Consider the following 26,867-nt stretch of genomic DNA (forward strand, 5'->3'; position numbering starts at 1 on the left):
ATCTTCAGTATGGACCATTACATAATATCTCACACTGGAAAAAACTTTTTCTCATTCCTCTCTTCATCCCGCTCTCTGCCACAGTTCAACACAGTCTGAATATCATGCTTTTTAAAAGTCAAGATCATTTGAGTTTGAGCTGATAACTCAAATATTAAAATCATGTCACAATCTCAGATTTTCCTCGGTGGATTCGTCTAGCAGTGGTGGGAAAACTGAAATGCACGAGAAATTTAATTTTCTTGGAAAGGAATTACCATTATTATTATTGTACATTTTTGTTCTAAAACTCTTAGTATGTGAGGTTTTTGAGCTGCAGAGGTCAAATGTTTCTACTTGGATTGAATAAAACTACTTAACAGTTGAACAAAACCTCCTTAATTTCTCCGATTAAAATCAAATTAAGGATTTACGTTTCACAAGCTTAGACGGTTGCTCAAGAGTTCAAGGAATCTACCCCAAATAATTTATTAAATAAGAAAAGGTTGTTAAAAAGAGGCTTAAAACAAGCAATATGTACGTGGTGTAAGTCGTTTAAAGTTGCTATGGTGACAGTACTGCTTTATGGCTATACTTTATTTCAGCTAAAGTAAAGTAAAAAACAGAAATTTAACTAATTAAATCATAGAAGGTGGGACTGGACTAACACATTAATATGGAGAAAGGACACTTAACATGACTTTTCTGTTGCTAATGATGTTTTTGCAACAGTTCACAGGTTTTAAAACATTTCCCCCAAAGAAACAAGCTAAAGATTAAAAAGTGCATGTCTCTGCCAAACCTCCACATTACTCTAAATGTGTTGTTTTAATGACACAAAATGACCTACTTTGCCTAACAATCCTGGATCTCCACCAGAAATTAATCACTTTTTCTTTGGCTCGTAGCCTAAATATCTCTCCACCAGACACCATTGAAATTTGTCACGTTTTTAAAGATAACCTGCTAATTCACAAACAGACAAACAAAGAGACGATAAGGAGATAACTGGAATGGATTTAGTGTAACTTAAGCTTCTATTCTGGATTGTTCTCTTAGAGAAATATCCTAATAAAAGATTAATATCACAAACAAATGTTGTGTTTTTGTAGTACAGCCTGTCTGCTTTCTGCAGTCTGTCAACCCCATCTCATCTTCCTCTTCTCTGCCATCTGCTGTTTTCAAATTTTATTATTACACTTCAGTGGTCCGAGGCTGCAGTCCTTCCAACTTCTCTCTTATCTGTTGGTTTCCTTGTTTTCTCTCGTCTCTTCTCTCCTGTGTTATCTCTCTGATAGAGTAAGCCCAGGTTTCCATCCGACTGTCCAACAAATTCAAACAACATTTTGCAGTAAAACTAAATGTCAGTTCGGTGCTTTGTTTTTATTGTTGTCGAGAGTGACTACAGTATACGCTGGTCATATTTCAAGCTTCATGTGTATAATATCCACAAATTTCCTTTGTCTTCTCCTGCTTTTACATGAAAATTTGATTTAAAAATGTTAAATATCTGCTGTTGTCGCTGGGCAGGGTCTGAGTCTACACTGATGCAATTTTCTCCTTTCCACCCATACCGTGATTTCACACAAAGATACTGTAAAACCTGATGAATAAACTCACCGTAACACTAAATTCAGCTGCACAAAGTTCACAGAAGAGAAGAACAAACTCTCAGTTTTTGATTCATTGCGCTCCAACACAGCAACCCGCATCGTAAATTTATAAAAATCTATATCACGTAGCCGCTTTGTAATTATAAAAACACCGGGGCTATAAATAAAACGGTGCGTATTGACTTTGTGTGTGTGTGTGTGAGAGTGTTATGAACTTTTCAACTGTGTCTCAGTGTGTGTCGACTAACCCACCGAGAGAGAGAGAGAGAGAGAGAGAGAGAGAGAGAGAGAGAGAAGAAATGGTCATTTTCTCAGGCCTCTATCTGATCTATCGAGTTGAGTGGTGGAACAGGAGTTGCTTCACGCACGCACACACACACACACTGCAGAAAGTCAAAATCCAATTATGGAAGTCGCTGTAAGAAAAGGTTACTCCTCTCTTTCTCTCATTGGTTGCAATTCCCAGTTTTCTCTCTCAGTTGTCCATCTATCTCCCGCTCTGCCATCCTTTTTTCTGTCCTCCTCTTCCTCTTTTTGTCTGTCTGACTGTCTCCAACATCATATATCATTCTTCTTCTTCTCTGCCTTCACCATCAAGATAGTGACAGAGACATAAGATCCTCTAAAAGCTGATTAGAAGGAAAAAAATCCATCAAATGGGGGAAAGAATAGAAGAGCAACAACACACAGGAGACATTTGTATTTCTCAGTATTAGTCCTGATACAATACAAGAGTTTTGATAACAAAACAGTACTTTGATCAGTTCCTTTCTTTTTTATTTAAAGGACCAGAATGTAGGATCTGGCGGTATCTAGTGGTGAGGTGAGATTGCAACAAACTGAAGCCTCTCCCGTGTACCAAGCGTGTTGGAGAGCTATGGTGGCCGACGTGAAAATGCAAATGGCCCTAAAGTAGCGTTGGTTATTTGGAGCAGAGTCAGTGTGTAGAGTGTAAGTGTACACGTGGGAAGTGAGTCGTGAAGCAAGAGAGAGAGAGTGGCGGTGATGGGAGCGAGTGACGTTATCGACTCCGGCCCAAGCAGGAAAAGTTAACAGTGTTCGGTTTGTCCCTTCTGGGCTACTGTAGAAAAATTGGCGGAGCAACATGGAGGACTCCATGAAGAAGACCCGCTCCCTATGTAGATATAAACGACTCATTCTAAGCTAACGAAAACACAACGACTCTTATTTTCAGGTGATTAAACACTAATGAAAACATACTTATTAATATTATATTCAATTTCTGCTAATAGATCCCCCAAAATGTTACACACTCGTCCATTAACCAAAGAAGCCTAATTTCTTAAGTGTTAAATGTCCTTCAAAATAGGGATGTCACGTAGACCGATAATTCGGTACCAAGTCAACGGCAAAATTCTGAAAAAGTGACAGTACTCGTTTTTCTACAGTACCGTCAGGGCTCGAGATTAACGGTATCCCGGGGACGATAGAAAATGTATTTGGAACGTAGGAAACTAACTATAGACGCTTCCAGGCAATGCACCCTATTTCTTCCTCTGATAATGCCACATTGTGAACAACAAATCTTAACTAGCGTTAACTTAACGTTAACTAGCTCTCGTCCTACCAATTTCAACATTGCCATTGATTTACACTATGATGCATTCAGGCTCTATTCAGTAAAAATGATGTGAAAGAGAATTGGGCGAGGGACCCTTCCATCCATCCCGACCTCCTCCCTAGATGGACTTTATTGGTGATACGTCAAAAACATAATCCAGCAAAATATGTTTCCCTTGAAACATAATTCACAATGTCGTTGTATTGTAACATATTTTTTAGGAGACAGGGCTGGTCTTAACTGTGGCTACACTGACAAAAATCAAATAACCACAGACAGTCGGCGTACGGTAGAAAAATTCTACAATAAATCTCCAATCAAACTGGATCATCCATCATATCGGAGGTGGACCACACGTGATTTTTAATAAAAGCTGTATATATGAGCTTCATCTCAACTCCCAAAGGTGCTCTAATTTAATTTACTCTTCACCTCCTCTCTCTTCTTCACCCTCTACTTACCCTCTGCCACCTTCTCTCTCCCCCTCATATACTCTTCTTCATCGTTTTCTTTTCACCCCGTCGAACTTTCATACTTGTTCACTCTGGGTTTAATTTCAGCTCGTCTCTTACCTGTCCTTGCCCTTTCTTTCCATCTTGCCCTTTTCACTATCTCTCACCATCTTTCCCGCTCGCTCTCTGAATCTCATTCCTCCTCCTCCTCCTCCTCCTCATTCATTCCTCTCTCTCAGGTTACCTTGGTAGGAAACAGAGCGAGGCTTGCAGATAGGAAAGGGGGATAAGAAGGTGATAGACAAGTCAGATGGAAAGATATAGAAGAGAGAGAGGAGGCTGCGTTTTTTCCTGTTTTCCTTCCAGGAAAGCAGCTCTGATATGAGTTGCCCACTCCCTATGAGGTGCCACACGGGACATATTTCAAACTGAACTGGGTTTATATAGATTTTTATCTCTAACGGGTCACGTTATACTGTCTCAGAGGCTTTGACATTTATATTAAAATGCCTGAAATGGTCTCATAGATATACATAATTAAAGCTCTGATGGATTCATCGTTTTAAACAAAAAGGTTAAATTTCATGTATAAACTAGGGCTGTCAATCGATTAAAATATTTAATCACGATTAATCGCATAATTGTCCATAGTTAATCAGGATTAATCTCAAATTAATCGCCCATTTTTTATCTGTTCAAAATGCACCTTAAAGGGAGATTTGTCAAGTATTTAATGCTCTTATCAACATGGGAGTGGACAAATACGCTGCTTTATGCAAATGTATGTATATATTTATTATTGGAAATCAATTAACAACACAAAACAATGACATATATTGTCCAGAAACCCTCACAGGTACTGCATTTAGCATAAAAAATATGCTCAAATCATAACATGGCAAACTGCAGCCCAACAGGCAACAACAGCTGTCAGTGTGTCAGTGTGCTGACTTGACTATGACTTGCCCCAAACTGCATGTGATTATCATAAAGTGGGCATGTCTGTAAAGGGGAGACTCGTGGGTACCCATAGAACCCATTTTCATTCACATATCTTGAGGTCAGAGGTCAAGGAACCCCTTTGAAAATGGTCAAGACTGTTTTTCCTCGCCAAGATTTAGCGTGAGTTTGGGGCGTTATTTAACCTCCTTTATGACAAGCTAGTATGACATGGTTGTTTGAAAAACGTTGTTATATATTTCTGTGGTATTGGTGCCAAAACTCAGGTCTTGTATGTTTGCTGGTGTCCAAATGGTTCAAACTATTTCCATCTTTGTTCCCATACAGCACAGAAATGCTTGTATAACCCTCAATGTAGTGATTACTTATAGAAAGCTGTTGGTAAACAATTCACAATAAAAAGGGGTCAAGTTCAACAGAGCATCAAATCAATCTCCATTAACTACCGGAGAAACATGAAGAGACTCATTTCCTGCTGCGTCCACTGACAACGACTTCCTTCTGTCTGCTGAATCTTTCTCAGGGGGTCACGACCTCCGGAGCTGGCGGCTTCTAACAACACTGCTTTCATGGTGAAAACTGTTTTTTAGTGTACCGTACCACATCCTGCTAGGAATCTGGTGTGTGAATTTATTTTATTAATATTAATTAATGTCTTTATTATTATTTTATTTTATTCTTTTTTTGTATCATTTGTATTTATTTATATATTTTATTTATTTTAATTATTATTATTATTATTACTATATTTGTTTCTCCCTTGTTTTTGAATACTTACTGAATACTATCAGTTATTATATGTACTATTACTTTATTTGTTATGGGTTAGGTTGTTGTACTCATTTTTCTTAAAGAAACAATAAAAAGAAAAACATCTATGTACCACAGCCTTAATAGATAATTCCCACTTATACTGAGCTTGTAAAGTCATGCAGACTTTTAAATCAGCAATTATTACAGTTGATCAAAATGCTGTTACATGTTAATGATGGCATCTTGCAGACTGACTGAACTAAACTAATTTATTTATTTTTTCTTTTGTGTATTTCCAAAGAAATTTCATTCAAATCATTCAAAAGATGAATTTCAGTCACGTAAAACACATTTTTAAGACTTTCCAGTATGTGCACGAGCAACAGTTGAATTTCTGTGGTATTTCCCGGGAGTTTACGAATCATTAAAGGTGCTGCAGGTGACTCAACTTGTTCCATTTAATAACGACAGGTGAAACGGTTGACAGGTGACAGGTTTCTCCAGTATAACATGTAATAGGGTGCCGGGGTTTTGATTTGCATACAGATAGAAACTTCAAAACATGAGACACATTTTCTAGGGAAATCGTGTAAACACTAATGTGGGAATTATATTTGTATTACTTTAATTAAAAAGAAGAAAAACTGTCTTATGAAACTGAAGCCTGTGTGAACTTTATTTACTTCATGAGACTTTGTGGATAAATGAAGAATGATTTAAACGCAGCGGTGGAATATAACTAAGTATATTTACTCAAGTACTGTACTTATTTCTGTATTCTTTTCTACATACATTTCTTTACACATTTCAAATAAATGCACAAATACACAAATAAACACATGCATTTAAAAATAAACATCAAATAAATAAATAAATAGATAAATGGATGAATAAATAAATAAATAAATTAATTAATTAATTAATTAATAAAAATGAATACATAAATAAATAAAAGGGAAAATTAAACAGAAGAGTAAATAAATAAGGGAATTAATACAAATTAAAGGTTACATTTATTTTTAATATTATTTTTGCTTTATTTATCGAGTCATTTATTTATTTATTTTTTCATTTATTTTTTATTTTGGCAGGTTCCATACTCCATAGAAAAAACAAGCTCCCTGACAATCTTCAATAAACAGAGGGTGGTAACCTTTTAATGGTAGCAGAAGGATGTGTAAAAGAAGATACTGCCGCACCGAGAGATGATTTAAAAAATAATCTGTTTACAAATTTGAGAGAAAATCAGATAATCGAGAAAACAAATTTGCATTCAAAGAGCAAACTGCACATTTCCATATCTATTACTTCTCCTTAATGATAAAAACAACCCGTTTTATTGACAGGAGACTAAAATCGTTGCTGTTTTCGTGCAGCGACGTAGATTACATCTTTGCCTTCTCTGACTTCCATTAAACTTGCTCTGTAGGGATCCATCTCACTCAATTGATTTGACTTGATGGGTGAGCTTTGTGAATTAAAAATGATAATCCTCCCCTCTGACTTCTTCTTCCTCTTCTCCCCCAAAATATGCAGCATTTTGCACTGTTGAACTTCAAAATAACTTAAGAAGAAGTCTGTATTAATTTGTCGTCTGTATGGGAGAGAGATTGAGGTTATAAACTCTGGAGGAGTTGTTTTTGTGTTGTAGTTAAGTTTGTTGAAGTGAACAGAGTTCAAAGGTCACAGTTTCTTTTAAAGAGCCTGTCTGGGACTCAGCGGGGGTCTTTTCTCTTCACTAAAAACCGCCGTTTGACATATTTGACACCAAGAATGTCTCCGTCGTGAGCGTTTTGTCTCTTTGTCTTTATTTTCTTTCTCCCTGTCCATCAGTTGGCGGCGACCAAAGACAGAAAGACGTGGGACTGAGCTCTACGGGGACGATCCGTCTGAAAATCACGATGACAAAATGACAGCTAGAGCTGACAGCCCAGCCAACACACACTCACACAGACACACAAATACAGCCTGTTCTACTGATATGGCTGCCATTTCTTATCACTTAAGTCGTCTGACAGCCGGGGATGAAGACAGATGGAAAGAGAGACGGATAGCAATGAATTCCAAAGAGGAAGAAGTAACCGACAAGATTGATAAAAGTCTGATAGACGGACAAATGTTGGTAAAAGAGACATAAAGAGAGTGAAGAGAGGAAACCTTTACAAGCTTCTTCATCTTGGATACTTGAGGAAACTACAGGTACAAATATTCATAACGTTACACTGATACATGGAGCCTTTTTTGCTGACGAGATTAAAGTTTTAATTTCCCAATTATAATCTTTATTAATGCTCTGTAAAATATCCTAAAGCCCGAGGACTCGAGGGATGATCTGGGCTGCACAAATGGAGTCAAAGACGCTTCGAAAATGAGCCAAAAATTCAGCTTTATGACTTAATCTCATGAACACAGAGAGAAGAGCAATAGGGACAGAAACTAAAGGAAAAGTGTGTGATGCTATCTAGTTACAGCTAATGTCTGTACATTGGCTAACTGTAGTGACGGCAACAATAGTCGAGTGATTACATTTCTGGGAATGGAAGCAAAAATGATTCAGAGTGTACTGAAAGAGGGAAGGTCAAAGCAAATAAAATCAAGTTCATCGTCTTGGGACAATGGGTTATAAACATAGACTGTATATAAGAAGTGAACGTAGTCACCATGACGTCACCAATTGGTTTGTGGACTACGGTTTTGAAGCCTTGAGTTTGGCATTTTGGCTGTTGCCATCTTGTTTTTTTAAGATGAAAACATGGACAACTCCGAGACCGGACAACGCTGTGGTAGCGACCTGTCAATCACAAGGTAGCCTCGCCCTAAAGCATCCCCTGCTTTATGGTCTATTTGACTCTAAATGGGACCATAATTTACTAAATGAACATCATGCTGTATTGAAGAAGACTTGAAACTAGCGATTGAGACCATAAACTCATGTTTACAATGTTTACTGAGGTAATAAATCAAGTGAGAAGTAGGGTCATTTTCTCATAGACTTCTATACAATCAGACTTCTTTTAACCAGAGGAGTTGCCCCCTGCTGGCTGTTAGAAAGAATGCAGGTTTAAGGCACTTCAGCATTGGCTTCACTTCTCAGACCCGGAGGTTGAACACTGGTCGGGATGTTGAATTTGTTTTCCAGTCCAGAAAAGCGTCAGTGACCCTCGAGCATTATTGTGCACCTGACACTAAAACAGGAACTTTCGACAACCAGTCAAGCTTTTGTGGCTTTTTAAAGGCAGCATCACTGTTTTGGTGAGAAGTCGCACCAGAAGTCGCCAACACAATGATCCTGATAAATGTATTGAGTATTGTTGCAGCACTTTGTGGACGTTGTCTGACTGTTAAACAGGACTTCAAGTTAAAGAAAAGCTTCCTTAAGCTTTTTTTTGTGTGTGTGAACACATTAGCTCAGCGAACACAGTTGGAGGAAGCATTGGGAAGTAATTAGCCCCCTGCTGATTCCAGTGCTAAAACCCTGTCTTGATGAATGGATCTGTCAGTGATCAGCGCAGGACTTGCACTCCCTCTGTGTCTACAGTCACCTAGCCAACATAATGCACAGATATGAAACTGAAAGACTAAGAGATGCTGGAGACCTTTAGCTTTCCCATTGTACCTCAATCAACTGGGCTTTTTTGAGGACTATTATCAGTATTTTTGCCTCGGTAAAAGTACAGCATATTATTGTGTTTAGACAAAGGGATACCAAGAAGCAGAATCTCTTAAATTACATATTTTCATACAGGAATACTTACTCAGCAATGTCTTCAGCCTGAAATATCCAATATTCCTGAAATCGCAATGTAATGTCTGAGCTGGCAAGACTGATTGACATTCCTGTGTTCTACCCCTTCTTTCCCCTTTCTATCCTTCTTTTTTGCATCCGCTTTGTAAACGAATTGTGCAGATTGTGTATAATTGTAGAACTTTAAAGGAATAGTTCACCCAAAAACAATATACATTGTACATAGTTCTCACCTCCCTCGGCACTCTACGGTCCCAGAAAAAGTTTTCTATTGAATGTCGTTAAGGAGAGCAGAGCGCCGGAAAAACTGAAAGCATATCAGTGCAAACAGACTTCAATTGAGGCCGAACAAAATGCTTTGTTTAGCAATATTTTAGCGAAAATAGTTGTGTCTGGATTTCAATGAGCCCGCGAACGGATACAAGACACTTGGATAATGCTGCACATGGATTTTCAAAAAGTTTTTCGGATGTTTTATTAACTTTTTTGCTGTTTTATGTTCGGCCTCCATTGAAATCTGTTTGAACTGATATGCTTTCATTTTCGGGCGCTCCGCTCTGCTTAACGCCATTCAATAGGAAACTTTTTCTGGAACCATGGCAGGTACGACGCTTATTAGGGCCATTGTAGTTTAAAAATAAATAAATTACGGAGCCGGAGAAGGGGGGTAATATTCCGAGAAAAAAACTCACAAATTTACAGGAATAAAATTTAAATATTCTCTGAGATTATAAAGTCATACATTTATGAGAAAAAAAACTCTGAAAAATTGTGCTTTTTGTCAAGGTTGGATCAACCTCATCACATAATACCTATAATGGCCCTAATATGTTGTCGTAAGAGGTGAGTACTATATGCAATATATATGATTTTTAGTTAACTATTCCAGACAAAAGCAAAGTTTCTAAAATACTTTTTCCAACACTGTGAAGTGACATATTGGCAACACAACTAACGATGGCTCCAGTCCTCTTTTACACCTTGCAGTGTCCTTTTTCTATTTTCAAAATGTATTTATTATTGGCAACTGTGAATATGTGCTCCATATTCCAACAAAACAGTTAAATGAAAGCAGAGATCATGTGGATAAATGACCCAGTTGATACTGTCCTCAGCAACAGAGCACCGTTTTCACACGAGAATATTGTTTCTAATGACGATTCAAGTGAATTTAGTGGCAGATGGAAACTTTTTTTTATTCCATTTGCCAGATTTCAGTCCAACTTCCACACTGACACCTTTCTGCTTTGCTCAACGGGTCCAAGGAAAAGTTTGCCTTTTTCCACTGCCCTAATTTTCTTCCTGTTTTCCACTTAACATGTAGAGCCATGTTGCATGTGTGTGTGCGTGTGTGTGTGCGTGTGTGTGTGTTGTGTTTGGGCAGTTTCATCCCGGCCCCATAAGGGTTTCTAATGACCAATTTACATAATTAACACGCTGAGGCATGGCAGGCTGCCACTGGGGTTCAGTGTGGTGGTGATGTTGACTCAAAGCCAAAATATCTCTCCTCCTTTCTTGGCTTTTATTCCTCCATTTACTCTGAATTCCTTCTTTCTTTTTCTTGTCAATATTCTCATTATACACTGAATAGTACATATATATATATATATATATATTATATTCATGTAACTTTTCATAGTACTAGAAGTCCTACAAATACTGCAGGAGGAACAGTGGGTGGGAGAATAAAAACGAAATGTCTTTGTTCAACTCACTGGTGTTTCACTGGGAGCTGCAAGGTCCCATTAAATGTTGAGCTGGAAAATAATCACACGCATATCCTCGTCCTCATCAACTCTGCTCGGTGCATATTTTATAATGCCAGCATGCCAGACAGACTAAATCAAACAGGATTAGATGGACAGGACATATTAATCCACCCCAGACAGTGAAATCCATCATAAGGATTAGTTATGAAAAAATTATGTTTACCCAAATCAGCCCAATCTATGGCCGGGCAGACGAAGAGGGAAATAAATATGGCTTCCAGATGAGAAAATAAACATGCAGAGCAGCCTGAAATTCACCAACGATAGTTTGGAAGACTTTTTCCACTGCTGGTGTCAACTTTCTGTATCACTGTCTAAAATCATTTTTCGGCCGTCGTTAGTATCATCAGTCCTGTGAGTCTTTAGTCACGTGAATCATTAGTATTATCAGTCCTGTGAGTCTTTAATCACGTGAATCGTTAGTATCATCATCCTGTAAGTCTTTAGTCACGTGAATCGTTAGTATTGTCAGTCATGTGAGTCACTTGAGTCGTTAGTCATGTAAATCGTTAGTATCCTCAATGCCGTGAGTCTTAAGTCATGTGAGTCGTTAGTATCGTCAGCCCAGTGAGTCGTTAGTCATGTAAATCGTTAGTATCATCAGCCCTGTGAGTCTTTAGTCACGTGAATCATTAGTATCATCAGTCCTGTGAGTCTTTAATCACGTGAATCGTTAGTATCATCATCCTGTAAATCTTTAGTCACGTGAATCGTTAGTATTGTCAGTCATGTGAGTCACTTGAGTCGTTAGTCATGTAAATCGTTAGTATCCTCAATGCCGTGAGTCTTAAGTCATGTGAGTCGTTAGTATCGTCAGCCCAGTGAGTCGTTAGTCATGTAAATCGTTAGTATCGTCAGCCCTGTGAGTCTTTAGTCACATGAATCGTTAGTATTATAAGTCCTGAGAGGCTTTAGTCATGTGAGTCGTTAGTATCGTCAGTCTCGTGAGTCACGTGAGTCGTTAGTCACGTGAATCGTTAGTATCGTCAGTCCCGGGGAGTCATGTGAGTCGTTAGTCACGTGAATCGTTAGTGTTGTCAGTCCCGTCAGTCGTTAGTCAAGTGAATCGTTAGTTTTGTCAGTCCGGTGATTAGTTAGTCACGTGAGTCATTAATCACGTGAGTTGTTAATCACGTGAGTCGTTAGTATCGTGAGTCCAATAAATTGCTTGTCACGTGAATCGTTAGTATCGTCAGTCTCGTGAGTCGCTATCCACGTGAATCGTTAGTATCGTCAGTCCCGTGAGTTGTTAGTCATGTGACTCGTCGGTATCGTCAGTCCTGGGATTCCCCATATAGAGGCACTAGTGTTACACCGAGACTGTTTCATAACCAGATGAAGGTTTCTCGCAGTAACTTTAATGCTAAATGTTAATCCATAAATGTTCTCTTAACCATCACACCTCTAACACCTCATTTATGTCCTATAGTTCATCTCCGATGCCATTTTTCTAAACCCGATCACGACTTTAATCTACTGCTTCTCCTCTGTCAGTAACAGTGTGTCAGTCAGCGTAACTGCTGTACTCAGATCAGCCCTCTATCATCATTTACTCAGACTGATAGCCTATAAAAAAGGAATCGAGGCTCCGCCGATGCAAATATAATTCACTGTGAAGGAAAAAGAGGAATGCTAATTCACCTGGGAAGACTGTGTGTATTGACTCTAACAGTGAGGGGTGTGTCTGGTGTTGTATTTCCAATCTGCAGGCTGAATAGTGAGTCCGTGAACACACTTGACTGCCGTAATGAGGCTCAGTACTGTGTGTGTGTGTGTGTGCGCGCGTGTATAAACAGGCTGAACCCAGAGCATTATGGGTACCAGGGGAGGGGTGAAAGAGAGAGTGAAGAAAAGGGGATAAAAGTAAGAAAAACTCCAGAGTGCTGAAAGAGGAACAAGAATCCCTGGAGTTCCTCCCTCCTCCTCCTCTTCCTCTTTTATTCCTCCTCTCTGGCCTGTACAAACATGTTCCCGCCCTCCTCCTCTTCATCCCCCCCTCCTTTTCAACTGCCCTCTTTATCTCTCCTCTTCCTCCTCATCTTTCTCGCCGCCGAAACACAAAACCCTTGTAATCCTCATGATCCAGGCCTGTCCGGAGGGGAGGGGAAGAGAGAGCGAGAGACGATGAAGGGGGGAGAGAGGATGAAGAGGAGATGAATGAGAGTAATGTGAAGAGGAAGAGGAGAGAAAAATCACGATAACTCAACAAAATATCCGGGATAGTTTAGATTTTCACAAGTATTTAAACTCCAAGTTTAGGCCTCCTACGCTGGATTTTACATCACAGGACTTCATTTCAGATTTGGGGGAAATGTCTAGAAGGTCAAGGAGACGAAAGCTTTACTGGAAATAGAGAGATTTTTAATACGTTTGAGCAAAGCAGTCAGATGCATCACCAGAACACGATCAGGATCACCTGCAGCCTGAAGGAAAAGAGGCTGTGAACTCTACAACGATCCGTCAAAGCAAACTAAAGTCTTAAAAGCAGCTCGGGCCGCTTATGCAACCAGTGACACACCGTTCATCTTTAATGGAGGTCGTGAACCGACAGATGAAACCCGCTGATGAGCTGTGATTCAGACAGAAGTGCTGTGACGAGAACAAAGGCTGCTCTTCCTCTCTGCGAGCTTTGGTTTACATCTGAGAGAGTCTTTGAGCGTCGAATGAAGTCCACCTACTTTACTCTGCAATTTATTTCAGGGGAGGAAGGGGCGAGCAGACGGGTATTTGGCGGCAGACAAAAACCCATCAGAGCGTAGCTATCAGGTGGCTTCAGGACACACAGTCATCTAGTCGGTTGCTGATAATAAGAGTCTGTTAACGCTCCTCTTCTCAATCCAATCACGACGTGATTTAAAGGCAGCAAAGCGTCTCCGGCGACTTAAACTATTTACATCACATTTTCCTCCTGATTCCGCCGCCTGTTGTTGCTGGTGTGTTTTCTACACGGCCGAACGGTCACCTCCAGGCACCAGAGCTCTGCCAGAAGACTGTGATTTTAACACAAACATCTCACACAGAGAATATATTTTCTCCTGGTACAGAAGAACAAATCAGACTTTCAGCATTTTACTTGTTTTTAAGAGTAAAAAAGAATCTAAAAAAGACATACAAGAGGTTATAAACAAGTATCGGCTGTTTCACCAACTAGACCAGATCTGAAAGAAGGATTCAGAGGTCTGGAACCGAACTAGACGTTTTGCACATCCTGTAAAACACCCCTCATATATGTCCCTTGCAATAATTTGACGTAACCTATTTTTGTACACTTCTATAGTCTTAGTTATGTGAAAGAAAAACATGAGAAAAATGTCCTAGAAAGATATTAGATATGTATTAAACCTATTTGCAGATTCTAAGAGTTACAGATTTGTTAGATTAGAATGTAATCTATGAACTTTTAGACGCAAAAATGTTGGCATTGTACGTTTCTGCAAACCACAGGATACGTTGAATATCGACATTTCTGAACCAGAAACAGTTTAATGAATACGTTTTATATCAGCCTCATATCACGCTTGCAGAAATACGCAATGCCATGTGGTTAACGTTGTGAAACGATTGGTTAGGTTTAGGAAACAAAAATACTTGGTTGAGGTTAGAAAAAAGATTGTTGTTATTTTACGCAATGTTATCACGCTTGTTGTAAAACAACGTTGCGTAAAACAATGTTGTGTGAAACAATGTTGTGTGAAAAAAGGTTGCGTGAAACAACGTTGCGTGAAACAACGTTGCGTGAAACAACGTTGCGTGAAACAACGTTGCGTAAAACAACGTTACGTGAAACAACGTTGTGTGAAACAACATTACGTGAAACAACGCTAGGTGAAACAACGCTACGTGAAACAACGCTACGTGAAACAACGCTAGGTGAAACAACGCTAGGTGAAACAACGTTACGTGAATCAATGCTACGTGAAACAACGCTACGTATGCTACAATGTATACATAATGCTACAATATAGCAATATATGTACAGAAATATCAAGTATAAATAAATATAAAGTACTAAAATTAAAAATAATAAAATGAGAATATAAGAAATATGTACAAATATTTGCATTAAGACGTGCAATTTACAGTATAACCATTAACCACAGTGCAAATAGGAAAATACAAGATGCTGAGAAGTGGGATCTGTGTGTTAAATATAAATGCCAGAATAGTATGAAGAATAAATTAATACGAATATCTTTTGAATGTAGAGTATAAATGCATAGTTGAAGTATTGCACAAATTATTGTACAGTTGAGTTAAGTTAGCATTTTATATAGTATATAGGATTATGCTGATGATTTATGATGCTGTAGGTTAAAAATGTTTAATATTATTCATTAAACTATGAAGTTTTTTCATGATAATGTCAAAGAATGAATCTGAAAACGTTTCATTGACCCCACTTTGAGAATCACTGCTGTAAAATATAATATACCTAACAGCCAATTGGTTTAAATTTAAATTGATTCCTCGCTGTCGCAAAAATCAGTTTCAACAGGAATTTCATCACATAAAGGAGGTAATGATCGCATTTCATGGGACCTTTCACAGTCAAACAGCATCCCAAGACTGATAAAACTGAATTTTACGACCTCAGACGCTCTAATTTAACTGCGTCGAAGGAGCTTTAACGGCCTTGAGTTAGTTGTTAAAGATGTTTTAAGACTTTCTCAGGACCTACAGTACAAAACACCCAAATTCTCCCTTTTGTTTGAAAAATAATTGCTTCTAGTTGCACAATGCCGGAAAATAAAAGAGAGAAGGGTGGGGAGGGAAATGAGCCAAACCCTGACAAGAGAGCATGCAGTCACCGCAGAGGAGCGGCGAAATAATAATTCAAAATGATGACAGTGAATGATTCAGGAGATCAAAATGATCCAGCAGATTAAAAATCCAGCCTGTAGCAAATACGGGGGTGAGGAGCAGAGAGAGAGATAGTAAAATAAAATATCTTTAGAAAATAGTTTCATTATCTTACTCAATCCTTCCTGAAGCTTTTGGGAAAATGTTTGAATAGTTGAAAAGAAAGAGTACACTCTTGTTCACACACAGACACACACACACACACACACATAGTAATGTAGCTCTAAGGGAAGATAATCTTTAGAGAATAATTTTATTCTCCCATTAAATCCTCCCAGATGCTTCCGAAGAATATCTGAATGAGGAAAAAAGAAAAAAAAACACACCACACGCTGGCGGCATTCATGCTTCCTGATGAAAAACGAAACACTCATTTGTCACGGGCCACAGACTCATCACACACACACACACATACATGAAATCATAAACACACACACACACTTTAACACACACTCCGCAGGAGGCAGGAAGTAGTCTGAAAGGACGAACGCAGCGCTGACAGACAGACGTTAGTGTGTGTTTGTAATTATCCCGATGCTTTTCATGTCACTTCACTTGATTTGTCTATGCTCTTTCATTACATGGCAGTGTGTGTGTGTGTGTGTGTGTGTGTACTCCCACTCTCTTTTTATGCTGTGACATCCTAGTTCATTAATTTTGACGGGTCGGTATAAACTTTAAACTCCTCACGACTCTCGTGAGGCCCAACGCAGCCTCTGTGGTGATCAAACCAAGCCCTCATCCTATAAAATACAGTATGTGTGTGAATCATACAGGGCTATACAACCAACTATTATTTTCATCATCAATTAATCAATTGAACTCTATAAAATGAGCACTAAAGTCATCACTCGTCTCACTTTTTCACTTTCATTGTCAGATTATATTATGTTACAAAAACAAAACTAAATCCAACAGGATGACAAGCGTCTCCTGTAATAACTCCCTCACGCCAATCGGGGACACACAAAGGTCAGCCAATCTATGAAGTCTAACGAGCTCGTTAACAACCTGTCAATCATCATCAAATACAGACGCCCAGGAGGGAGAACGAGTCCATAGTTGGAAACCTTCCAAACTGCATGACCACAAAACATAATGTGCACAAACTAGATTTCATTAGGAGCAAAAGGTTGGATTTGTAAATAAAGACACAGCGAGTAATGAGTGAAATCAACACTTTCTTTCAACATCTATGCATGAAACAAATTCAGTTATGAGACTTAGAAAAATAACAGGACCATGTGGTAGAAATATTTCATCAAACTGCTATTTTCAAGGTCAATACAACACTTCTAAATACAGAATTTGCTTTTAAGGAATGCCCGTCTGTTAAACTATTAAAGGTTATTTTTAAGACACTTCAAAGTGTCTTGAAATGTGAGAAGCAGGAAAGAGGACACTTGTCATTGACTGTAACACTACGAGTCAGTAAAGCTCCACAGAGATCTGTGCCACATGTGAAAGACATTAACCCTCAACCTGTTGCTACGGAGCATGCACACACATACAGTCCATTTTAGGAGTAAGAAATGAAGAGAATAATAGAGAAAGAGGCTGTGGAGAGCAGTGAGGTAAGCTGTTAAAGCCATCAGAGGGTTCCCGCTGTTGTCCATAAAAGCTTAAATGTAGCAGACAGCTCAGAGAGGCTGCTTCAGTACTTTCCCTCCTCCTCATTCTCCTCCTCCTCTTCCTCCTCCTCCTCCTCCTCTTCACTTATTCTCTGCAGCATTTCAAAGTTCATGTGTAATAAAAATGAGCTGCAGGTATTCCTGATTCAGCTACTTCTGAGATCAAAGGAATGAAACAAGTCGGCTCTCGGCTGGGAAACAACAAAGTGGTGCCGTGGACCGTGTGTACAAGTCGAACAAATACATTCAAAGACATTCCAAAAATCTACACCTCGGGGGGCGCACAGGCCAAGCACGGGCCAATCACTGGCCGACTACACGAGCCAACCACGGGCCGCCTACCAGACCAACCATGGGCTGACTACGGGACGACCATGGGACGACCACATGGGCCAACCATGAGCTGACTACCGGACCAACCATGGGCCGATTACGGACCGACTACGGGCCAAATACATGGGCCAACCACAGGCTGACTACAGGACGACCATGGGACGACTACATGGGCCAACCACAAGCTGACTACATGGACCAACCATGGGCAGACTACGGACCAACTATAGGCCGACTACAAGGGCCAATCACGGGCCGACCACCGGGCCAACGACAGGCCGACTACATGGGCCAACCAAGAGCTGACTACACAGGCCAACCACGGGACGACTACCGGGCCAACCATAGACCAACTACACGGGCCAACCACAGGCCGACTACGGGCCTTCCGAACTTCCAACATAGGTTGACTTAGTTTATTACGCAAAGTTAGGTGAGGTTTAGGCGACAAAGGTACTTGGTTAGGTTTAGGAAAAGATGGTTTGAGTCAAAGTAAGTACGATTGTTATGTAACTTATGTATGTGGCGTTAGTTAAGTATGTAAGTTACATAACAAAACTAAGGTAAATTAAGTCAACGTTGACGGACTTTCCGATGCCGAGGGGCACCAAACAGCGGTATTTGAGTTGGGCGTGAGAACGGGTTGTTCTAACATGTTCAGTGTGATATGTTATAAAGCAAGAACCAGCACAGTAAATTAAACACCTGATCTGTGAACACTTAATGAAGACGTTGGAATAGATTTTCTGAAGGAAACTTTGCAGCCCAGTATCACTCAGAACCAGATGTTCTACTGACAAAGCCTTTACAGAGAAGACGAAATAGAAAAATACCTGATAGCAAGTATAGCATGGAAAGAAAAATATCAAGCATCTGTGGAAGCTCACTACAAAAAAAATCTGACAGCAGCAATGAACGTTTAGCAGCATAAACATGGAGGCAAAACAAAGAGCAGAGCAACTTTTTCTTCTTCTTTGGTCCAAACCCAGCGCTGCTCTTGGAGTATAAAGCTTTCCACCACGGTGAAGAGACAGAAGCCACACTCTGTTGGCTAAAACAGAAAAGAAAATACAGAAAAAAACAAACCACACATGAGCATCCACTCACCCACGCCCTCCCAAAACACACACACACACACACACATACACACGCACACACACACACACACACACACACACAACAACACAAAACACACACTACAACAACACACACTACACAGTAAAATACTGGCAACCATCCTGAAACTATTCACTCTCACCACACACACATAAACACACCACAGCACCAGTTGGCAGCTGATAAAAGTCTCTCCGAGTCATCAACTCTGCCTTCTAAGTCTCTTTCTCTCCCGCTCAACTACTTTTTTCCTGCTTTTCTCTCCTTCTTTCCACTTTTCTTCTTTTCTTCTTTGGCTTTCTTCCACCCATTTTAAACTGTTTCTCTCTTTCCATCGTTTTTTTCTTTTCTTGCAGTGTTCCTCCATATTCCATTCATCATTATTCACAGTCCAAGACTCCTTTTCTTCCTCCTTTCCTTCCATCTGTCCTTCCTTCCTTTCCTACTTTTTCCTTTCATCTTCCCTTCATTCTTTCCATCCTTCCTCCCTTCCATCCCTACTTTCTTCCTTCGTTGCATCATTCCTTCCATCCACAATTGATTCCATTATTCCTTCCCTCCTTCCTATCTTACTTCCTTTCTTCCATTCTTTCACCATACCTTCCATCCTTCCTTCCATCCATCCTTCTTTCCTTCCATCATCCCTTCCTTCCTTCCTTCCATCCTTCCGTTCTACTTTCATCCCTCCCTTCCATCCTTCCTTCCTTCCTTAATCCTTTCCATCCTTCCGTCATTCTGTCCTTCCTTCAATCTTCCTCCCATCCTTCCTCCCTCCCTTCCATCCTTTGTCCCTTTCTTCCTTCCATCATTCTATCCTTCCTTCTATCCCTACTTTCTTCCTTCCTTCCTTATGCCCTTCAGTCCTTCATCCCGTCATTCCTTCCTTTGTTCCATCATTCCTACCATCCTCTGTCCCTTCCTTCCCTATTTTCTTCCTTCCTTCCTTTGTTCCATCCTTCCATCATTCTTTGCTTCCTTCCTTCCATCATTTGTCCCTTCCTCCCTTCCATCCTTACTGTTTTCATTCTTTCCATTATTATCTTCCTTCCTTTCTTTCTTGCTTCCGTTGTTACTTCCATTCCTCTTTTCCCTCCATCATTCCTTCCTTCGTCCCTTCCATCCCTGCTTTCTTCCCTCTACACTTCCGTCCTTCTTTCCATCATCGCTTCCTTCCTTCCCATCTTCCTTCCATTCTTCTTTCCTTCCTATTTTCCATCCTTCCTTCCTCTCTCCCTGCATCATTAAGGCTGAGGATTAATGAGCTGATTAAGGAGAATTAATGACGAAGATGGACACACACTGAGTTCTGTCAGGTCTGAGGAGATGTTTACCATCTGTGCATGTGTGTGTGTGCGCATGTGTGTGTGTGTGTTAGTGTGTCTGTGTGTGTGTTAGTGTGTGTGTAAAGATAAAAATGGAGTCCAGTCAAACCCACGTACGTCTCATTTCACGCAGGGATACAGTTCTGGGACTAAATCCAAACACAACAGTCAGACACACAGTAAACCTCCAGCAGCAGCAGCGGTGGCAGACGTGGTGAGGTAACTGATGAAATGATGAAGAAGATTAATAGAAAAGTGAAAAAGAGGTGTCTTGATGAAAGCTCTGCTCTCCGTTATCCAGACGTCTGATAGTTGTTTACTGAACCTCTGCTGATATTAATCACTCGCCACAGGTTGACTGATGTGGCTTTGAGAGGGTCAGTATTGATGTTTTTCTGGACTCACTCTGCTGAGAACTCATGTTCTGTATACCGATGTTCAATATTTAAAGCATATAGTTATGAAGTCCAAAGTCTTTCAAGTGTACGGCCCTGCTAAGTTTATATTTAGGTTTTTGGGTTCAGTTTTAGGATTAGATTTCAGATTTCTAGTCGAGAGTTGTAATTACCGTTGAGGTTAAGAGATGATTGTAGACAAAGGGACATATTGGAGCTTATAGAAGTGCAGTTTGCACTATTTGTTCAGGAGGAAAGACATGCAAAAGCTGCTGACCATAAAAGTAAAAGTCAACCGGGGAAACAAGAATAAATCTGAGCTGAGCAGGACTTATCAGCCGTATTCGGTAAACTTCAAATATGAGACGGCGATGACTGATTTGACCCTGAGAAACTGATATCTTGAAACACCCACACACTCATACAGGCCCTTGTATTTGCTTTCATAAGATTTGAGAGTGACAAGGTACAAGCTCCAACGGAAGGCTGAGAAAATGAAGCCGTTTAAGGGAACAAGAACTATTAAAACACACATTGGATAAAAACAACAAAGGGGAATGAGATATTGAGAACATGGAGGTAAGATGGAAACGGTGATGGATGGAAGACAGATAGGGAAGTGGAGGAAACACAAACACTATAGTGACACACATTAATGTGTTCTATGAGTTGGCACAGCAGCAGATCATAGAAATTCAGATTGGACGCCACACAGGTTTCATTTTGGTCCAGTATGAGTTTCTGAAGGGCCACAGCAACACATCTGGACTGCTGATTTCACTATTTGACATGTCAACTTTAATATAAACTGCCGGGTGCCGATTCGATATGTATTGCGATTTTACAAGTATTGCAATTTAGTATCACTAGACCATGGGAAAAAGTTGAATCATACACTTCTAGGGACTTTTACATTGGAAAATATCTAAATACAGGATACAGGAGAATCGTATAAACTGCTTCCAACATATTCAACGTTTCCCTCCAAAAAAACTGGATTGATTCTCTGCAGGATGGAAAAGCCTTTGAAACAATAAACTACTGAGAAAGGAAAAGCCTTAAATGGCCAAAATAACCCTGCACTCGGTCTGCAGGCAGTAACAGAAACCGAGGTATTACAACCATTAACGTGGTAGGTAATCTATTTGTGCATACTCTGTCTTCCTGTGAAGAAAATATGTACCACACAACAAAAAAAAGAAGCCAAATTGAAGATGGACCCAAATGGAGTCAAGTGTGTCGTTCAGCATTATAGCAGTTTAATGTCTCTGCACATCAAGAGTACATAATGTAAAGAAAGGCCGTTAGCGGTACTGATGATGCAGACACATACAAAATGACTTCTTCCAGGACTGAGCTGTCTGGCATTTAAACTTCTGAATACAAAAATCTCAAAAAGGGGAAAAGAAGCAACAACTTTATCAACTTATGTGCAGAAATACTGAAGCGTCTGTACAGTGAAGCTGACCAGGATTACAGAAATTCAACTTAATCGTGGTCAAAAAGCATCGCTGTTAGAACATCTCTTAAACCCGGCTGACTCGCCATGGGTCAGTCAGTAAAAACTAATATTATCCAGCCAAATGTAGAGATCTTTATTTTAAATTCTAGTGGAGATCACAAAGTTTCCAAAGACATGAAACTTGTCAGGTTCACTTTTGGAGTAATGATGCACCAAAGCATCCAGAATATTTCCATTTGATGGAGCCATAAAATAAACATGGCGTCTCGGGTTTGAATATTTCACTCAGTGTAAACATCATATAGCTTTAACAAGAGTAGCTTCACCCAGTCTAATAAAGCGGGGTTGCCATGCAATCGAGTGATGTTGACATGTTTTTTTTCCCAGCAGTGTCACTATGTACCAAACTACATCAAAGCTGGGTGTGGTCACGAGCCCAACAGACCAAAACCTGCCCACACCCAGCTCTCTACCCACAGAGGACAATGAAACCACGTTTTCATCCTTTCAGCATCTAGTGTGGACTTACCCTGACAGGAAAACTGTATGATAAAAGATAAAAAGTCTCTGCACAGACATGTAACAACAAAAAAACTAATAACATTATACAATGGCTCTTGCCCTATAGGCAAAATTCGGATTTGGAGCCACCCTCCTTTTATTGTTTATCAGACATCAGAGTGGGTTTAAGACAAAAATTAAGAATTTTATTCATAAATAACTGTATTTATATAAAATAAATAAACAATTGGTCTCTGATATTGTTGGCTTAAACGTGTCAGTTTTCACTACAACTCCCAGACCGGACAACGCCGAGGTAGCTACCTGTCAATCACAAGGTAGCCACGCCCTAAAGCATCCCCTGCTTTATGGTCTATTTGACTCTAAATGGGACCATAATTTACTAAATGAACATCATGCTGTATTGAAGAAGACTTGAAACTAGCGATTGAGACCATAAACTCATGTTTACAATGTTTACTGAGGTAATAAACCAAGTGAGAAGCAGGCTCATTTTCTCATAGACTTCTATACAATCAGACTTCTTTTTGCAAACAGAGGAGTCATCCCTCGCCTGATATTCGAAGGAATGCAAGTTTAAGGCACTTCAGCATTGGCTTCACTTTGAAATATGAAATAAGAGACCCAGAAAAAAGCTGGATGCCTCCCAGAATCAAGGTGGACGAGGAAATGTGGACGCAAGATCGAACATGTCGTTGAGGATCTGTCCTGAAGACCTGTAATGTATTTGTGTATAAACAAAGGTCTTATTGTAAATCCCTCGAGGTCCACATCTACATAATTTGGAGCTTAACTTCCTAAATCCCCGTCCTACATTGATTATAGTCCGTGTGTGTGTACTTTCGTATTATATTAATGAGGACCAGGTTGACCATGAAGTGACGACCAAACTTCTTCAAAAAGGGCTTTAAAGGTTAAGCCAGCTACTTATTCCTGTTTCCTTGTCCTGAAAGCTGTATTTTTTGCCCGTTGTAATCATCTTAGCACAGTATTAGAAGAATATAATGTTGGTTGTGTTTGTGCATTAAAGCTTCAGTTCCCTGACAGCAGCCTCAACAACATCACAAAGTTCAAATAGAGGGAGAAAAGCAGTATAATAAGAGAGAGAGAGGTGTGTGAGGAGTGTTAGTAATTGGGTGATATGTGAGAAGAGTGTTTGTGTGGAGGGGCAGCAGGGTCTCAGCAAGAATTAATTTCTTAAAAACGGCCCGAAGCCTCCAATTAACCCGTTAACCCAGACCCCCGCCACACACATGCACAGAAACCACAGCCAAACGCAGCCAAAATAAACAGCCAATGGCATTCATGGGGACGCACAATGGTTTCTAATGACAGCGGAGGAAGCTTGAAATATGATATGTGAAAAGGGGGGGAAATAGAAAGTAGTTTGACGAGAGAGAAAAGAAACGCGAGAACAATGAGAAAGAAAACAAAGTGTTTTTATAAAGAGATTTCAGAATTAAAGTCGGAGGAAGTTCCTTACCTGTTCAGCGTTCAGGCCTGTTGATCTCTGATGACATCGACCACCTCAGTCTCCTAAAAGAAACACACAAAAAAACACTGAAGTTTTAAAAAACAGTTTGGGTCAATGATGGAAGAAGTACTTTGATCTTTTACCAAAGTAAAAGTAGCAATACCACAGTGTAAAACTACTCTGTTATAGGTAAAAGTTGTGCAAGTATTAGCATTGAAATATACCAGGGCTGTCAATGTTAACTGGATAATAACGCAAATTTGTTGTATCACTGGAGGTGATATTGTGAATAATAGTACCAACCTGCTGTGGATCAAAGTGAAAGCCAGGCTTGTATTCACAGAACAGTGACGGCAATATTAATTAAACGTAATTAATTCACAAAAACTGCCAGAAATCTTGTATTATCTATCAGAGAGAAAAGCACATTACCGCCTGGAATAATAACAAAAAGCTGGAACTCTGCCCGAGTTTAAATAGACCCCTTCATCAGGGCATGAATTCAACTAAAGGCATTTTAATTTGTGATAATACGAGTAGAGAGCCCCTGTTTTTTCTCTCATAATGATAACATTAATGCTTATAGGCTCTAAAATAAAGGGACTTTTTAACTGAGGAAATAAAGGAGGAATCAATTTGGGGAGTAATCTTCGTAATGAGACAACGAAACAGACAAAAAGCTCGAGACACCGAGGGGGTGTAATGAACAAAGAGCAGCCGAGGCCCAAATGTTGCTGAATAAGCCTGCAGGTACCTTCATTTTCAAGAAGTATTCAGAGCCTTTACTTTAGTAAAAGTACTAATAGCACACTGAAAATACTACACTATAAGTAAAAGTCCTGCATCCAAAACCTTTCTTAAGTAAAAGTAGAAAGTAGAATATCTCCCTCTGAGATGTAGTGGAGTAACATCAAATAGAAATACTCAAGTACAAGTACCTCTAATTTGTAATTAAAGGGAATATATGTAAGTTTTTACACATCTAAACGTGTTTTAATTCTTTTTTATTGACAATGTGTGAACAGGTTGTAACCTAACCTAAAAAATGAGACCTTCCAAGACTTTCTGGGTTTCCTCTATCAGCCTGTAGACTGCTTTTAATGTGAGGAATGCTGTTAAAATGTTATTTTCTCCTATTCTAAAATGGTGTATTTGAATATTTCTGCATACTGAGGTCCCTAAACAGTCTTGAATTACATAAATTGGGTGTCACTGTAAAGCTGAGACTCTTGAGGATCCAATGAGCCCAACTGTATTCATGTGTGATGATGTTAGTCCCCATAGGAGACATTTCATTGTAGTGAAACTTGACCTCACTGTATAAAATGACCTGTGGTGACCTCTAGGATAATCACTGCCTCATGAAACTTTACAGCCACAAACTAGAGCCCTAGAGCATTCAGAGGATGGATGACTTTCCTAACTAGATTAACAATAAGGGGGTTTCTGAGCAGTTTACACAACAGAAGTGCTCGCCATCCAATCGCCGAAAAATGTCAATGTCAATGTCAAAAGTTTTTGATACCAGATCACAGCATGGCTTTTTTCTATGGTGTTCCTCAAGGTCTTGGTGTCTTAATGTGGTATTTTGGAGGGATTATTGGTCATTTTTATCAATTCTCGAGTGGTAAAAAATGGTTAAATTTAGCACCAATTCTGTGTAACAAATGGTATCAACCCAAAATGTGCTGCAACAGCTTATGAGACATAATAGATCATGGGGATGGCCATCATATACTTCTATCATAATGTTCTAAACCCTGATACACTTTTACAATTTACTTTAGTTAATTTATTAATTGATTTATGATTAGAACAACTTGACACTCATATTAATCTTCAGGTTCCCAGCGTTCAGATGATGTACACCACTTCTATGTGACATCTACTGTTGACCTGCTATCTCACCCTAAAGACCCCCTGTACCCCGCTAAAAAAGACAAAAAAACGGTTCTATTGTGGGTCTATGAGGGTTAATAAGCAATTTCTGATTCCTCCATATAGCCCCTGTAAGTACAGTACTTGAGTAACTGTACTTTCCACCACTGTTGAACTCAGATGCTCTCTCGTCTCTCCTGCAGAAACACAAATGAATGTCGCCTTTCACTTCGTATTGAGACAAGCAGCAAAGCAGCAAGTGAGGCGAGACTGCGTGTGTGTGTGTGTGTGTGTGTGTGTGTGTGTGTGTGTGTGTGTAGTGAAGTTTGTTTGGCAGCACTTCTGACAGCGTTGAGGCCCTCGGTGCTATCCAACAGAATGGCCCAGTCTGTCTCCACTCTATCTCAAAGAACCATATGCTTCTGGATAGCACGGGCCGACTCGCTCGTGTGTGTGTGTGTGTGTGTGTGTGTGTGTGTGTGTGTGTGTGTGTTCTCATTGTTTTTTAGCGTGAGCGTGTGTCCATATGTTCGAGCATCTAACATCCAACATCTAAACATCCAGATGGCGAAGCATCAGTCCACACAATGTTTCCTTCCATCATCAGGAAGTGGCTTGAAAAGCGTAAAAGACAATAAATATTCATCATGTGGGGTTTAGGGAGCGACCACACCGCTCGCCTGACAATTATACTGCATTATGGGAAGTATTACGGGGGGAAAAAAAGAGTTTATTCTTAAACACCAAATAAAACTGAAGATGACGATGGAGAATGAGACAAGCTGTGGTTTAAATAACCAGAAGGAATGGATTCAATTTGAGAGGAAACAACAGATTATCAGCTGGGTTTATGTGGTGGAGGATGACGTATTCACATCCTTTAGTACTACTGTTACAAGTAAAGGTCATCTATTGATGTTCCTTCAGTAAAAGTATGTAAGTATAATCAAGGAAATGTAGTTAAAGTATTAAAAGTATAAAAATGTCCCATGTTGTTCTACTATAATATATTATATCATTA

At 39.6% G+C, this 26,867-nt stretch overlaps 1 protein-coding gene across 1 annotated transcript in view; it reads right to left on the minus strand.

Annotated features, from left to right (window-relative positions):
• Positions 1-26,867, minus strand: part of plxnb2a (plexin b2a) — a 147,069-nt gene that overhangs the window by 65,899 nt on the left and 54,303 nt on the right. The window contains exon 3 of the mRNA XM_037761177.1: positions 23,978-24,030. The gene's annotated coding sequence lies outside the window, so the exon portion shown is untranslated. The remainder of the gene's footprint in view (positions 1-23,977; positions 24,031-26,867) is intronic.

This window comes from Sebastes umbrosus, chromosome 23 (genome assembly GCF_015220745.1).
Source record: "Sebastes umbrosus isolate fSebUmb1 chromosome 23, fSebUmb1.pri, whole genome shotgun sequence".
Taxonomy (NCBI): Eukaryota; Metazoa; Chordata; class Actinopteri; order Perciformes; family Sebastidae; genus Sebastes; species Sebastes umbrosus.